This window comes from Peromyscus leucopus, chromosome 16_21 (assembly GCF_004664715.2).
Source record: "Peromyscus leucopus breed LL Stock chromosome 16_21, UCI_PerLeu_2.1, whole genome shotgun sequence".
In the NCBI taxonomy this organism is placed as follows: Eukaryota; Metazoa; Chordata; class Mammalia; order Rodentia; family Cricetidae; genus Peromyscus; species Peromyscus leucopus.
Window position 1 is genome coordinate 30336704 of NC_051084.1, and position 11149 is coordinate 30347852.

The window sequence follows — 11149 nt, forward strand, 5'->3', positions numbered from 1 at the left end:
TTTTTTTTATGAGAAATTCAGAAATAAGAGCTCCATTGTAACACTGTAAACCTGACCAAATCTAAACATCATGAGTTTGTGATTAACCATAGACCAAGGATATCTCAATACAATGTGAAATATTTAACTTAAAAATGTGTTTGCCTTTTCCTTTCCGAATTATTCAAACTAAAAAAAAATCATACCTACTTATACTTGTACTTCAGTAGTTTGCTTTTGCTCATACCTGAAAGTAACCCTCACTAATGCCGCTCATCTCTTGCAATGTATCCTGTTCAAGGCAGAGCCAGATTGCTTGACTTTTGTCCCTGATGACTGTCTGTACGTAATCTAATGTTTTATTTACCGAGCAAGCACAGGTCAAGCAGTTAGTCCTCATTAAAGCCTGTATAACTCCACTTTCTTTAAAAAAAAATCAAATAACAATGGAATTAAAGCAATGAAATAATGTATTAACCTATTAACATGTTAGTATTCCTCAATGAAGACAAAATAAACTCTTCTACATAGCTACAAATGATACTAACCTGAATCTACTTTATTTATGCAGTTCTCTGCTACCAGTAAAGAGTTTGAGACACTTGAAGAGATGTGTAGCTATACAGAATGGAAGCTTATACCACTGTAAATCTTACTTCCAACCTTTGAAATCAAGAGGCAGTAAGGAGACAGATGTAAAATGATGTTCCTTCTTGCTGCCTTAGCAGCCCAGAACAGTGTCTTTGTATTGTGTCAAGGTCATTCCAAGGTAAAAATTTTACCTTCCTTCATTTTCCTTAAATAATAAAATTTGCATAGGCACTATGTGTGGTGATACTGTGTTCCCCAAAATATTGTGCACCTTAATAAACTTATCTGGGGTCAGAAAACAGAACAGCCATTAGATATAGAGGCCAGAAAATAGTGACACACACACACCTTTAATCCTAGCATTCCAGAGGCAGAGATCCATCTGGATCTCTGTGAGTTCTAAGCCACACTGGAAACAGCCAAGCATGGTAACGGGAGCCTTTTAATCCCAGGAAATGATGGCAGGAGGCAGAAAGGTATATAAGGCATGGGGACCAGGAACTAGAGCTGGTTAAATTTTTAGGCTTTTAGCAGCAGTTCAGCTGAGTTCTATTTGGATGAAGACACAGAAGCGTCCAGTCTGAGGAAACAGGATCAGCTGAGGAACTGGTGAGAAGAGGAAGCTGTGGCTTGTTCTGCTTCTCCGATCTTCCAGCATTCACCCCAATACCTGGCTTCAGGTTTGATTTTACTAATCAGACCTGTTAAGAATTGTGATCAACTGTGTAAGTAAAGGTCATAACACACACACACACACACACACACACACACACACACACACACACACACAAATGTCACAACAGCTTCCTCTGAAAGAAGAAAGATATACAATCTATGAGGTAAAGATGGTAGATCCATATGACGAAAATGCGGTTGTTCATTTTTAGTTTATGTGTTTCAGTATTATTTGGATTATTGAAGAGAGAAACTACATCAGTGCCTGGTTTGGATATTTATAATTTGTTGCATTTGTGTGTGTGTGTGTGTGTGTGTGTGTGTGTGTGTGTGTATGTGTGTGTGTGTGTGTGTGTGCATGTGTGCGTGTGTTTATGTGCATAAGCAGGCACCTATATGCCACAAATTGCATGTGGATATCAGAGGACAGTCTGTGGGAGTCAATTCTTTCTTGCACCATGTGAATTTCAGAGATCAAATACATGTTAGTTTTGGTAGCAAGGGATTTTACCCTCTGAGCCCTCTCACCCACCCACATAAATAATGTAGGGCAGTAACTTTCGAAAAGTATTAGGTTCTCTAAGAGCTAAAAATGAGTTACTTTTTAAAAAGTTGAGTAATACTGTGCCATTAAATTCCACATGTTTAAATTTTCTCTTTTAAAATCTAGTTCTCAGAAGACACAGGAAATAAACATCCATCTTAAATTTCAGATGAATTCAATCAGAAGAAAGAAAAAAATAGAATCTGTGGCCAGGCCATGTGATTATTAGATGTTTGTAGTATCCACTGGCTTACTTTCCACCCTGGGTCTGCCAAATTCACGTTTTCAGTCTCATGGAATATAGCTTCTTCCCCCCCCCTCCCCCCAGAAAACATTATTAGGGCACGTCTTAAAATACAGCCTAATAAAAATTGAGTTTTGCTTCCATTTCCACACCACTTAACTGTGAAGTATGCCAGCATGCCATCTAAGCAATAAAGAAATTGCTGCCTTTAATTAACAGTGCTCCTCTCTACAGGTCCTCTTTGTCAGGTGCTCCACAGAGCATGGATGACATCCAATGGCCAAATCAATATCTTACAGGGCTTGGCTGCTAACTAGTATGACTTCCCCTTGGTATCCCTCTTGGTAGAGCCAAATCTTTTCCACAGTGGAAAGATTATATATAACCTCTTATATGGACAGAAGGATGGTGAAAATGTGCATAATAATAATAATAATAATAATAATAATAATGTAGAGAGGGCAATCATTTTTAGTTATCTTGTATGCCCAACCTTTGAAGGAAATGATTTTATCAATTATTCCTCATGGGATACCTCATTTAGGTGGACATGTGATTGATCATGGCCTTAAAGACTTACTATATGAATGTGTGTCTGTGTGAATGAATGCCACAGGTGTGTGGCTATCAATGAAACCCAGATAATGGGGTTAGATCATTTGGAGTGGAGTTACAGACTACTGTGAGCCACCTGACACAGCTGCTGGAACTGAACTCAGGCCCTCTACAAAAGCAGCAAATGCTCTCAAGCCCCTTCAATATTACTTAGATTATTACACTTTTAAAGTCAGAAGACATAAACCACAGGTAAAACAATATTGGGGAAAATTGAAAGGTTACTATCATCAGTTCCAAAGACAGTATTGTGTAAAACCTAACTTTATAGGTTGGATGGACTCAGCCCCCTGGGTCTATCTAATTCACGCTGTGTGTGCCTTATATCCTGATGCAGATGGTATTAATCTAGAGAGCAACTGTGGCCCTATTAATTTCTTTTTGGTTCAGAGCCTGTTTGATTGTCATTAACTGTAAGGTGGCTTGAGACATGAAAGGGAAATGAATTGAGAGCAATACAAGAATATAAACACAAGCAAGCTTTTTGTAGCTCCTTTATCCCAGTTCTGTGAATATGCCAGGTGATTTGCTGACACCAGTCCTGGAAGTTGAACTCATATTCTCACTAATACCATTCTAGCTATTAGTATATTAACTCATCATTTTAATTGAGCTTTATTTAAACACTTGTTTTTGGGTTTTGTTTTGTTTTTTGCTTATCCATTCCTAGCTTGGGAGTAGTGTCTTTACAGCCTTTGTTAGATTATGGCTATTCCTAATCTCATCTCTGTATCATCTTCTGACATTGTATGTCATGTTTTGAGCACAGTAGTTGGAGAACCACCTTTGAAAGGTTGAGGCAAGAAATCTTGAGATGATCCTTCTATGCTAAATTCACATTTAACAAATCAAAACATGACAACTCATTAGGTTCAAATACCGTCATGTCTGGGGCCTAGAGTGATAGCTCATCAGTTATGAAAACTATCAGTCTTGCAGAAGACCCAGATTTGGTTCTCAGCACCCAAATGACAGCTTACAACAGTCTATTTCTAGGGAATCCAGCACTCTTTTCTAGCCTCTATGGGCACCAAGAATATACAATATGCACACACTTAACTTATACATATACAGACAAATATGTATTTGTCTGTATATGTATGTATAAAACAAAACAAAACACTGTTGTATCTAACTTGCAATAGAGAATAATCTCCATTCTTTTTTCTGCTTCAGCCCTAGCTTTTCATTCAATCTGTTCTTGGTACAGTAATCAGAATGCTGCTTTTCAATATAAACTGTCTTAAATTGATATTCAGCTCAAAATCATCAAGTAAATTACTTTCTCAATGAAGAACAAGCCAGAGTCCTGATGAAAGATTACAATCTGGAGAGGTAGCTCAGTGGGGAACAGGGCTTCCCCCCACCCTGTACTTCCAGCAGACCAGAGTTCCAGAGTCCCAGCACCCATATTGAGAAACTCAAAATCACCCATAATTCCAGCTCCACAGATATTTGCACACATATGCAATGCATACACACATATACATAAATAAAAATAAAATTAAACCTTTAAAAAGAACATCGTATAACTAAGTTTTCTTTGAGGCACAGAAGGAGTAAGAATGAAGTAGAAAGTAACTTTGACAGCTATACGCCTCAGGTCATAGGAGTTGTCTGGATAGCAGAGTCATTTTCTAATTGCCTCACCAACAAATTCCATAAAGTTCAGAATGGATCTGTGTGAATTACATAAAAATGGATATTCTACACACTGGAAAGATAATCATAATCATATCATCATGTCTACACTGCTGCTCTCCTTTTAAAAGCAACGTTCAAAGGGTATTTACTTAAAAGCTCTTTATTCTTAAACAGAAGATAGACACTGCTGTTAATTACTTTTCCTGTAAAATTCATTTTGGGATAACTCCCTTACCTTATTTTTCCCGCACTTTCTTTTTCAGTGGTAAACATCAGAAATTAAAATACACTCACCACTTCAAAATCTAGACAGCCAAAAACTTCATCTATCTCTCTACCTAATCTGTCAGTACAGGAGTGACTTTGTTTCTTGTTAGTTCCATAGTTCTTTCTCACACTTAAAAATACTAAGCAATTAAAACATGTGGTTATTTTTGGTACCTTAATATTTCTCATTGCAGAGCCCAATTGTGCTAGAGAACTAATTCAAATCTAAGTAATTTTGAGAATCAAACTTGCTTGAACAGCCATAAAGAAAAATAACTACTGTCTGTTCTCTTCTGATAAATTATTTTTTACAACACACCTTTCATTATAAAACAATGCAGAGCTGAGGTTTTCAGATCTTAGGTTTACTCGTCACTTCTGAGCTGATTCTCATGCTAAGGAGTATTGTGGGTGACATATTTTCCCTCTTCAGCTCTTCACTATAAAATTGACTTTCATATCTCTTTATATCCAAACTTTTCTTCATTTCTTGACAAACAACGTATGATTTTGGTATCAATAAAAAACAACTTTAAGTGGATTTAGCTAGTAACATTTTATTCTTTCCCATGAAGTGGAGAACTATGCTCATTTACCCTCCTCATAATTTTCTCAGACCAGTTAGTTTGATAGTAATAAGACCAATGTGTTAGACCTATGATAACGAATTATTTCTTATTCACAATCTACCTTCAAAAGATATTCTAATTTAAGTTGGTTTGAAAGACACCTACAGAGACAGAAAGGAAGGCAGTTTGCAGCCAGGCTGCAGACCCCAGGCTCACATCCATTGTGCCGTTCATAGTACCTCCCACCTTCCTGTGGCCCAAGGTGAAGGCCTCCTGGTTTGAACTTAGCACCTCTACACTTCACAGATCATTGAATTGAAAGGACATAAAATATTATTTGGGAACACATTTCTATAACCGAAAGGAGGTGAAGATGAAATTCTAAACTTAGTAAATAAGAAATGCAGAACCAAATACAGAGTTAAAGCCTAAGACATCAGAACACTAGCAAAGCCCAAAACTACCTTTAGCTTGCCAGTCGCTATCGTCTCTTCCCCTGAGAGAGAGACCTTCTCCTGTGTGACCTGTCTTTTTATTTCCTTTCTGTTCTACCTTCTCATTGGCTCTAAACCCAACCACATGATTTCATCATCACTGCCTGTCTATGCAGACCTCCAGGTCTCTATGGTTCATACTGGGATTAAAGGTTAGGGTCACCACTTGACTGTGTCCTTGACTATGTAGAGACTCTGCCTGCCATGTGATTGGATTAAGGGTGTGTGCCACCACCACTGGACTTCTGCTAAATGGCTTGCTTTTAGCTCTGATCCCCAGGCAACTTTATTTATTAACATACAAATAAAATCGCATTTCAGCACAAATAAAATATCACCATAAGGAGGTCTGGTTCATGTAGATGTACAAGCATCTCATTAGATTGTTCAGAAAGAACTTGCTTTCCAATGTCCAAAGCATGTCGATGTAACTTCCTTCAGACATCCTTTCAAATACTAGTGAGAAATATGCCATTTTAGTTTCTGGAGTCAAGCACATATGTTTTTCATATATGTATATAGTTTAGGAAGGTTTTATAGCAGTAGGTATCCATTTGGTTTTTCAAATGGATGTCAGTGTTAGTTGTCCCTCCCAGATGTTCTCCTTTACCCTTCTCCCCCATGTTCTTCTCCATTCAATTCTCTTATTCTAGTTCCCCTTTATCTGTACATAACACTATCCTATTTCTGCTTCCTTGGGAAATCATCTCCTCTTCTCTGGTCTTTTACTAAATGCTTAGCCTCTGTGGTTATTTGGATTATAGCACACACATTGAAACTTAAAAGTTAACCTTCACCTACAAGGAAAAACAGATGATATTTGTCATGTTCAGCCTGTATTATCTCATTCAGGTTGATTTTTTAATCATTCATTTACCTGCAAGCTTCATTATTTTTTCCTTTTTTTCTTAATAGCTGAACATCCGTTCAATTGATTGATATCTAGAGTACAGATGGGTCCCATATCCTGATGATGTGCAGTATCCTGACATATCATATTATAAAACAGTAGCAATTCAGCTGTGGTTATATTTCATATTTTGAATTTTGATTTGTTCCCAAGAGATTAAACTATACACTGTACTATTCTCCTATGAACCTGGGCAGTGGAAGCCAGCTGTGGTTCCCAGTTAGCCTTGATGGTCAATAAAGCAATAGTCTTCAGTACATTGTGTTTCATGATCTTCAATGTATTATCTATATGCATTTCAACCTTTGTTATTTTTAACATATGGGTTTACCAGGAGATAACCATTAGAAATAGTAGGTTATTGAAAGCCTGGATGGAGGCTCCAGAGCTGTTGTTCTCTACAAGCATGAAGATTCCTTAGAAAAGCAGAGAAGAGAGAAATGGCATAGGTATGCCCACACACTGCATGCTGCACTATGTGACATACATTCATCTAGCACACCAAAGTGCTTTCCATTATATACTTCTAATGGAAAACACATTAAAAGTAAGTACTTTGTATGTATAATAACAATTAATTCCTTTTTAAAAACCTTGAGAGCCAGTTATCTATATTTTACAAATGGAGAAACTGGGACTTGGAGATATCCACAAATTCCCTGTTGTTCACATAGTTACTTGAACAGGTAACATTAGTGCCTAGTTAATACCAGCCAGAGACAAACTCTTAATCATCCATACCATAGAGAGTCTTTTGAAAGAGTTTGCTTCTTTGTAAATCTGTTTAAACTAGAACTGTGTATTGCTGAACATCTGTATTATTGAGTGGTTTATCTGAACTTTGAAGCTCAATTTCTCAACTATATAATGGGTTGAGTGATGACATCTGTTTTGATGATGAAAGAGTTAGTGAGGTCAATTCCACAACAGCATCTAACATAGTTATTTGCATAAAAAAGATATGAAAATAAATTTACCTGAGTCAACACTTAGTAAATGAATCATTTGCTTTCATTGATGTATTTAATTGCTAGGCAAATAGAAGAAGCTTTCAGGTGTAAAATAAAATAGGACTCCTCATACCTCTGGAGAAATCATAATATCGTTGTTGAGCCTGTTTCCATCTTGCCATGCAGGGAGAATCACACATCTGAGCTGTCTTGGGGTTTCCCAAAGAAGATGGCAACCAATGTCAGTCTATCTCAGGAGGGATGTGAAGAAGACACAAGGAAGCATGGTGTAGTCCACTTGACCATTGTTTTTTAGCACATGAAAGCCAAATGGCCTTGTAGTGCAGTAAAAACCAATGCAGTATAACGAAGAAAGCTGTGGGGTCAAGCTCAGTCTGCATCCTCCAATGTCCCTCTCTTTAGCATCCTAGTGGACCCTGACTGAAATGGCTTAGGGCAGTCTCTTGAGGGAGCACCCATGCCACCAGCTCTGATGGCAGTTCTAGCTGTGGTTTCGGTCAAATGGACCTGAAAATGTTCAGATCTTAGACAACCAGTCTTTAGTATGAGAATTTAGAGAAAGCACATTTTGAACAAGAGAAACACAGTTCCTGTCTGCTGATAAGTTTTTATTAGTGAATAGAGAGCGGGCAATCAGTAGCTTAAAAACAAATCTGCCCATTGAGCTCAATTCCTTCCTTTCCTTTCCCTCATCCCTCCCCCCCTTGCTTCCTTCCTTCTTTATTTTTTACTTTTATTTCTTTCTGGTGATGGGAACTGAACCATGGTTGATGTGCATGCTGTGCTCCATAAGCACTCTGCCTCTGAGCTGCTAGAGCCCCAGCCCCTAAGCTCTGCTTCTGCAGCCTCCATGTTTCTTTCTATCACTCACACGGCTTGCATAGAGCAGTCCGTCGAGAAACAGTTTGACTGCAAGCCCAGCCACTATATAAATCAGCATGGAGCATCCTCAGGAAACTAAGAATTCATCTTCCATATGACTCAGGTTTACAAACTCCTGATTGTTTACTCAATATACTCCAGGTCAACCTATCATAGAGATGCCTGAAAACCAATATGTCTCACAGTGATACTCACAGAAATTAAGGTATAACAACAACCTAGGTATCTGTCAATGGAGTAATAGATAGAGAACATGTAATATATATGTAGCTATAGATAGATAGATAGATAGATAGATAGATAGATAGATAGATAGATAGATAGGTAGATAGATATGAGCTGTGTATATACAAGTATATTATATGTTTCTCAGGTTCTATATAATATACATGAGTTACACATGCAGATACTTCATATTTTTTTCTGATTTGTGAGTTTTAGATTTTATGTAGACCCATAAAGCCATATAGAAACAGATGACATGAGATTGGAAGTTAAACTGCCTGAAGCAACAATTTGAGTAGCGAGGGACAAAGAAGGAGAAGGTAAAACATCACATACTTGCATGGAAATGCCCCTGTGTAACCCAGTTTCATAAAACAATATATATATATATTAAAAAGGAACCAGTTCAGTAGCTAACTGAGCAAATGATTACAGAACACCCACGAGTTTTCCTTTTCAGCGACCTCCATTAATCCAAGCCAGTAATGGTTGTTTTGGAAGACTGACTAGAAAAACAGGAAGTTTTAAAACTATTTCCTGAAACTATTTTCTATCTCCCTGAACTTAGATATTGCCAAAAACTGTCAGGATTCTGCTTTAAGTGCTTCAGAAAGTGTCTGGATCACAGGGCAGGAGAGTTCTATATTCATTCAAATCCATTCAGAGTTTCTTTATTCCTTCCAAAAATACTAAGTGAAGAATTCACCTGGACTGTTCATCAGGGTGGCCATTAGGGGAATGATGAGCACCTGGGATGGTAGCTGCATTGAGGATGTTAGAGTGTCCTGGAGTGACGCTAAAGAGCTCAAATATTTCTCTGGCACCATCAGCTGGTATAATGTTAAAATCCTCCAGTTATCACCGTTAGAGAAATAAACTTCAGAGTAACAGCCACATAGTGCATTAGCCCAGTGTGTGGGGATGTCAGAAGCACCAATAGGATGGAGAAATTTCACTGCTTAGTTACAGATCTCCAGCACTATTCCAGAAGTTTCCTGTGCTGAAGAATGGGGCATGGAGGAGCCAGCTTCAATGTTCTCAGTTCTCTGCCCACATCTTCAGTAAATGCCTGTAGAAGATGAGCTCCTGAGTGCAAGTCTGTATTCGGTTTACTTGCATGTTCTTGGATCTAGCCAGGATGATGCTCTATCTACTGGTAGCATTCCCCCGCCCTGATATTATAAAGGAGGGCGGGCAGGCTCCCTCTGAATGCCTGATGCACTGTCCCCATCTATAACTGTACTGGATGGGACTTAAGGAGGAAGAAAAGTGACAGGAGGGTGGGCAGTCTATGAAAGCTAGGCCTCCTGCTTTCTACAGTCCATGAACAAGGCCAGTCTATTCAAACCCCACCCTTTGCCTGTTCTATGAAGTTTGATTGACACTTCTATTGTTCTCCCAAGCCAGCCCTCTCTTCTCTGGGCTCATACTCCCAGAAAAAGATCCACTCCTTTCCAAACTCAGAGGATTCGAGCAGGTTGCATAGTCTGGATTACATGATAACAAAGGACAGCAGCATTGCCCCACACAGGCCACAGGATGCTGGACCTGCAGTTATGGAAAGCGGCATCTCAGAGACGCTGCTGTTGGATGCAGTGCTTCATGGTGCTGCCCAGGACATGTCAGGAACTGGATCAGCCCCCAGGCAGGAACAGACTCTTCTTGCCAAGAGAGCGTTTTTTCCACCTCCACCCCAGAGAAAGCACTGGAAACGGCTTGCCCAGAGAAAGCTGCTGCCACAGCAAATGTGGCCTCTTGGGGCTCAGAAGGGAGGGATGGAAAAAGGCAACCCCATTCTGTGATGTCTGGCAGAACTGAGCAAAGACGAACATTGTTTTCTTAGGAATCCAGCAATAAAGGTTTTACACTTACAGAATGCATTGGGAAAAAGAGTCTGAACTGATCAAGGCTTAGCAGTGAGGCCCCTGAGGAGAGAGATAATGTGGCAACCTCTAAAAGCTTGTCAGACTGTGACCTCTAGGAGAGGATCCAGATGATCTCTTCAGGGGAACTGTGTTGTGTTATTGTTTGAATCTGGAACATCCCCATAGGCTCATGTTTTGAATGTGTGCTTTCCAGCAAGTGGTGCTGTTTTCGGACACTGGGCAGACCTTTGAAAGGGGGGCCTACCTAGTGGAAGTATGTTAAAAAGGGACAAGCCTCTGAAAGTTATACTCACCCCTAGCCTGATCTGTCTGTTTCCTGATCGGCTCCCATATGCAGACCAACAACCACATCCTCCAGTTACCATCACTCTGCTATATACTCACTGCTCTGTTTGATTGAAATTTCTTTGAAACCATAAACCAGAATAAGTCTTTTCTCTCTCAGGGTGACTCTGTCAGTGTCTTAGCCAGAGCAATGCAGAGGTAATGGACATTGACAGAGGGTTATCACCAATCTACAGTAAAGATGCCCAGATAGATGTTCCAAACACATCTAAATGCAAATCAAAGAACATTAGGACAGCCAATGGCATTCCATAAGTTCTCAGGAGTATATATTTAGCCTTCTCAGAAAAGTCATTGCTCATTCTCAT